Source organism: Arachis hypogaea, chromosome 17 (genome assembly GCF_003086295.3).
Source record: "Arachis hypogaea cultivar Tifrunner chromosome 17, arahy.Tifrunner.gnm2.J5K5, whole genome shotgun sequence".
NCBI classification, from domain to species: Eukaryota; Viridiplantae; Streptophyta; class Magnoliopsida; order Fabales; family Fabaceae; genus Arachis; species Arachis hypogaea.
This window is the reverse complement of record NC_092052.1, coordinates 46,248,938-46,255,478: the sequence shown is the minus strand read 5'-3', so window position 1 is coordinate 46,255,478 and position 6,541 is coordinate 46,248,938.

Here is a 6,541-nt window from a genome sequence, read left to right as displayed (position 1 = left end):
CTTTGTTCTTCATCTAACCAATCAACAAATATACAATGTGTACAAACAAACATCATGAGGTCTTTTTCAAGGTTGTAATGGGGCCAAGGTAAAGGTAAGAGTATATATAAGGCTAAGTGAGCTATAAGTTGAATCCTTAATTAGTCTAACATCTCACCTAACATATACATACTTTATAAAAATTCAAAACTATCCTGGTCTTCCCAATTTTTCCCACTTTGTGTCACATATTCATGTACCAAATTTGTTTTTTTTATTTTACTTCCATGTGCATTGATCTCTCTACTAAAGTTATTATTGGGGTAATTTTTTCCCCTTATTTACTTATTTAACTAAAAGGATTTTTTTTATATGAAATATAAACATAACATTTTCAATGCACATGGTATTTTTATTCAAATTGGTTTCACATGAGCATGCTCCCAAATTTCTGACTATTTTACTAATTTAGTTCTTTCCTGTCAACCCATGTTCCCATGTTTCCCCACACTTGGTGAATACACTATCTCTATCTTAAGCTAACCAAGGATTCAACTTGGGATTTTTAATTTATTTTTCTGCTTAAGGCTAGTGATGTGGTTATAGAACAATAGGGGATTAAAAGGCTCAAGGGGGCTAACAAAGGTGATGTAAAAGGTAGACTAATTTGGGATATGTGAGCAAAAATTTAAATAATGGCCTCAATCATATATTGGTATGTATCTACATTCTATATTGGACATATAGACTGAAACAAATTAAAGATCACCAGAATAAAAAAGAAGGGCGAACACACAAGAATGAAATAATTATGGTTAAATAATGTAACCATACAAATAAGCTCAAAAACTCACAGGTTGTGTGTTCTTTGGCTCAAAAACTATATATCAGTTATGTATGCCAGGCAAGTAGAAATCAAGGATTCCCATTATTCTCAATGTGAATCTTAGGGTGGCTCTTAAAATCTTAGTGTTCTTCCTTGAAAAATATTGTGTAAATTAACCAATCATTTATTGCTATATATATACACTATGTGAATTGTTGTGATTCTGTTATACTAAAGTTTTTAGTTTACTCTTTTTATTTTCAATTAATCCAAGTTATCGTATGCTAAAAAGGGTAAACTAACTAATTAATCTATATATTCTATATCACAACTTAATAAGCTAAAATTGCAACTAGACTGAATTAAATATCTAAGATAAATATATAAACTAAAGTACAAAATGTAGAAATAAAGTAAAAATACAGCAAAATGTGCAAGTACTGAAAGATAAATAAGATAAGATAAGGTAAAATAAAAATAAAAATAAAAATACAGAAAAATAAACAAAATAGGATAAAGAGAGTCTGAAAAGTGGTTCACCAAAATAAAGTACGCCAGAGATGGCAACCTCCCCACACTTAAATAATAGCATCGTTCTCGATGCTCAGTAGAGCTGGGTGTGAGAAGTGTCATCTCCGAAAGGGTGTGCAATAGGTGTCTCTGTGGTGAGCTGAGGATCTGCAGTCTGGATAAGTGTCAGAGGAGCTGCCTGCTGAAGCGGAGGCTCTGTCTGTAGAGGGATCTCCAGATCTGCGGCCTGGATCTGGTGGGACTCCTCATGGTGTGGCGCAGCCTGCTCAGGTCCTCCCTGCTCAACCTAGGCATGTGCCTCCTCCTCATGATTATCTGCCTCCACATCAGATGGCTCAGAAGCGGTGTCAGGCTCAGAGGGGATGTCGCTGCCGGATCGGATCATCAACTTTAGGTGCTCATAGCGTCGCTTGTGGCGACGCTCCATACGATCCAGGCGTGCGAAGAGGCGGTGCACCAGATGATAAATGGGCTCAGGAGCAGGTGGAGGTGCAGTGGATGGGGATGGTGCAGCAGTGGATGCAGAAGGGGCAGCTGAAGATGTGGCTGCCTCACCCGAGACAGTGAGTAAAGGAGGTCTGTACCCTAATGCTAGAAACTTCCTGCTGTGAGGAATGATCTTCTTGCAGTCTGTAGCAGTTGGCTTCTCATCAGCAAGCTCCCAAGGCATGTCAGCTCGGCGGCCTAGCTGGGTGATCAGATAAGGGAAAGGGAGAGTGCCTCTGACATGGACCCTGGCCATATAATACCTGATGAAACGTGGAAGATACAGGTCCTTACCCTCCAGCACACACCAGATGAGGGTGATCATAGCAGCGAGCACCTCTTTCTCATGATTGCTCGGCATCACGTAATTACTCAGGATCTGCTGCCAAAGCCAAGCCCCATCATTCAAATATATCAGCTTGATTCCCTTAGGCATCACTGTATTCTTTCCCATGACCCATGGGGCAGTAGGATCAAGGGCTATTATCTGCTTGACTGCATCCTAGTCAAATCTCATGTATCGCATATCCTCTTCAGCCTATTGGTAACCGTCAGGCTGATCTGACTTAGGCTGAAGCCGGAGGATATCCTCAATAGCTTCCTCAGTGACTAAAATCTGTTTCCCTCTGAGGTGCACTACATCCAGGGAGGTCTTGAAATAGTTACAGTAAAATTCTCTGACCCAGGATGCATTGACCTCTGTCAAGTTCTTTTCCATGAAGAACCAGCCTCTTTGTTTTATCTGTTCGGAAGTGTACTGGTGAGTTCTTCTAGAATTTTAAGAGTTCTCTCTAGGTAGAGGTTCCTGGAAGTGGCAAACACTGGATACTTTAGCTCACAATATCTGTTTGCAAATTTGACTTGATCTGTGGCAGTGAGGAGCTGGTCGGCCTTTTCCTGTGGGGTAAAGTTCTTTTCCCGCCAGGAATCATCGTGAAGGATATCCAGGATAGAGGTAGAAGATTCTCCTCTTTTCTGTTTGCCTGTACTTGCCATGTCTTTTCCCTTACTTTTGGGATCAGACATCCTGAAAAGCAGAAGTAGCATGATATAATTGAAGAACTAAAGCAGGAAAATAAGTAGGCAAGTAGGATTTTGTCAATGTAAGCATAAAGGCAAAAAGAACAATAGGAGCATGAAATGAGGTAAGTATATGTACATTTTGGATTGAATTCGAGTTAAAAATCTGAGAGTAAAAATCACAATCCAAAATGTAATAGAAGTGGAATTCAAGTTAATTTGGAAAAACAGTAATCATGCCTTGAGTTAGAAAGTGAAAGTAGTTAGGTAAAAACCAAAAAGAGAAGTTAGAAAGCTAAACTGTTTAGGAGTTAAAAGGAAGTTAAAGTGAGTGGCATGAGAATGGTTTTCCTAGTTACTAAGAAATTCACAAACTTGAAGAACAATCAACTCATATTCAAGCAAGGATTGCAGTTTATTTATGATAATTCCTATAGATAAAGTAAGTTTAAAATGAGAATGAATTCATCAATAAGCAATTTATTACTCAGGGAACCAAGAGGAATAAGAATGCTAGCCCGTGCATTCATGAATTGGTTTGGCTGTAGCCAATTAATGCAAAACACTGAATTTTCAAACCAATACATGAATGGGGATAGATTGAACCATAAATTTGCAGAAAATTTGGGCAGCATTCCGGCTAAAATTGGATGTTCCCAGGCAGTAAACAGTAGGAAAAATAAGTTCATATGAAATTAAATAGTTCTGGAAAGATTAACAAATAGCAAGAATATTAAAGAACAGTTCAACAGCAACATCAAATATGAAGAAAAACATATGAACAGAATCATCACAGCAAATTCAGAATTGTGAATCAGATAAAAACAGGTAGCAGGAACGGTGCAATTATCAGGCCTAAGTCCACTGGTGCACAAATTATGAATCACACTTTTCACAACTCGTACCACTGACCAGCAAGTGCACTGGGTCGTCCAAGTAATACCTCACGTGAGTAAGGGTCGAATCCCACGGAGATTGTTGTTTTGAAGCAATCTATGGTTATCTTGTAAATCTTAGTCAGGAAGTCAATTATGTTTATCAGTTGAATTGCAAATAAACAATAGAGCATGGATTAAAGGTTACTTGTTATGCAGTAATGGAGAATATGTTGGAGTTTTAGAGATGCTTTGTCTTCTGAATCTCTGCTTTCCTTTGTCTTCTTGTTCACGCACGCACGTCCTCCTATGGCAAGCTGTGTGTTGGTGGATCACCATTGTCAATGGCTACCTTCCATCCTTCCAGTGAAAACTACGCTCACGCGCTCTGTCACAGCACGGCTAATCACCGGTTGGTTCTCGATCCGGTTGGAATAGGATTTACTATCCTTTTGCATCTGTTACTAACGCCCAGCCTTCAGGAGTTTGAAGCTCGTCACAGTCATGCAATCCTTGAATCCTACTCGGAATACCACAGACAAGGTTTAGACTTTCCGGATTCTCATGAATGCCGCCATCAGTTCTAGCTTATACCACGGAGATTCTGATTAAGGAATCTAAGAGATACTCATTCAATCGTATATAGAACGGAGGTGGTTGTTAGGCACACATTCATGATTTGAGGAAGGTGATGAGTGTCACAGATCATCACCTCCATCACAGTTAGGCGCGAATGAACATCTTAGATAGGAACAAGCGTGTTTGAATGGAAAACAGAAATACTTGCATTAATTCATCGAGACACAGCAGAGCTCCTCACCCCCCAACAATAGGGTTTAGAGACTCATGCCGTCAGAGAATACAAAGTTTAGATCTAAAAATGTCATGAGGTGCAAAATAAGTCTCTAAAAGTTGTTTAAATACTAAACTAGTAGCCTAGGTTTACAACAAATGAGTAAACTATGATGGATGATGCAGAGATCCACTTCTGGGGCCCACTTGGTGTGTGCTGGGCTGAGAATTAAGCAATTCACGTGCAGAGGCCATTTGTGGAGTTGAACGCCAGCTTTTGTGCCAGTTTGGGCGTTCAACTCCAGCTTTTGATCCTTTTCTGGCGCTGGACGCCAGAATTGGGCATAGAACTGGCGTTGAACGCCAGTTTACGTCGTCTATCCTTGTGCAAAGTATGGACTATTATATATTGCTGGAAATCCCTGGATGTCTAATTTCCAACGCAATTGGAAGCATGCCATTTCGAGTTCTGTAGCTCCAGAAAATACACTTTGAGTGCAGGGAGGTCAGAATCCAACAGCATCAGCAATCCTTTTTCAGCCTAAATCAGATTTTTGCTCAGCTCCTTCAATTTCAGCCAGAAAAATACCTGAAATTACAGAAAAATACACAACTCATAGTAAAGTCCAGAAATATGAATTTTTTCTAAAAACTAATGAAAATAGACTAAAAACTAACTAGAACATACTCAAAACTATATGAAATTAACCCCAAAAAGCGTATAAAATATCCGCTCATCACAACACCAAACTTAAACTGTTGCTTGTCCTCAAGCAACTAGACAAATAAAATAGAAGACTAATAGGTTGAGAAGCAATAATATCTCAGAGTTTTTGAGTGAAGCTCAGATTCTAATTAGATGAGCGGGACTAGTAGCTTTTTGCTTCTGAACAGTTTTGGCATCTCACTTTATCCATTGAAGCTCAGAGTGATTGGCATCTATAGGAACTTAGAATTCAGATAGTGTTATTGATTCTCCTATTTCAGTGTGATGATTCTTGAACACAGCTATTTTATGAGTCTTGGCCGTGGCCCTAAGCACTTTGTTTTCCAGTATTACCACCGGATACATAAATGCCACAGACACATAATTGGGTGAACCTTTTAGATTGTGACTCAGCTTTGCTAAAGTCCCCAATTAGAGGTGTCCAGAGTTCTTAAGCACACTCTTCTTTTTGCCTTGGACCTTGACTTTAACCGCTCAGTCTCAAGTTTTCACTTGACACCTTCACGCCACAAGCACATGGTTAGGGACAGCTTGGTTTAGCCGCTTAGACCAGGATTTTATTCCTTTAGGCCCTCCTATCCACTGATGCTCAAAGCCTTGGGATCCTTTTTATTTGCCCTTGCCTTTTGGTTTTAAGGGTTACTGGCTTTTTGCTCTTGCCTCTTGGTTTTAAGAGCTTTTGGCTTTTTCTGCTTGCTTTTTCTTTTTCTTTCTATATTTTTTTTTTCTGCAAGCTTTGTTATTTGCTGCTTTTTCTTGCTTCAAGAATTATTTTTATGATATTTTCAGATTATCAATAACATGTCTCATGTTCATCATTCTTTCAAGAGCCAACATATTTAACAGTCTTAAACAACAAATTCAAAAGACATATGCACTGTTCAAGCATTCATTCAGAAGACAGAAAGCATTGCCACCACATGTTACTAATTAGGATTTTTCTTATTAAAAACTCGAAATTTTATTGCCTCTTATTCAAAAGATCTACTATTTTATTCATGTTTGCTGATGATGAGAAAAATAAACTATAGCTTAATTGGAGATAAAATCAAAATAGATACTAATTACTACTATATGACTCCTAAGGTAAACTTCTATAAGGACACTATCACAGAGTTAAGGCAGAAATTGGAAATTAACAACCTTTATTCTGGGGGAACGGGGGTTCCTCTGATCCTTGGGGTGCTTGGTCCTACAAGAGAAGACTTTTGGCGCTTCAATTCCCTTAAGTAACGCCCTTGCTCCTCTTGTTCTTTAAACATATAGGTCAGCATTTGATTGTGTTCCTTCTGTTCTTTTATTATT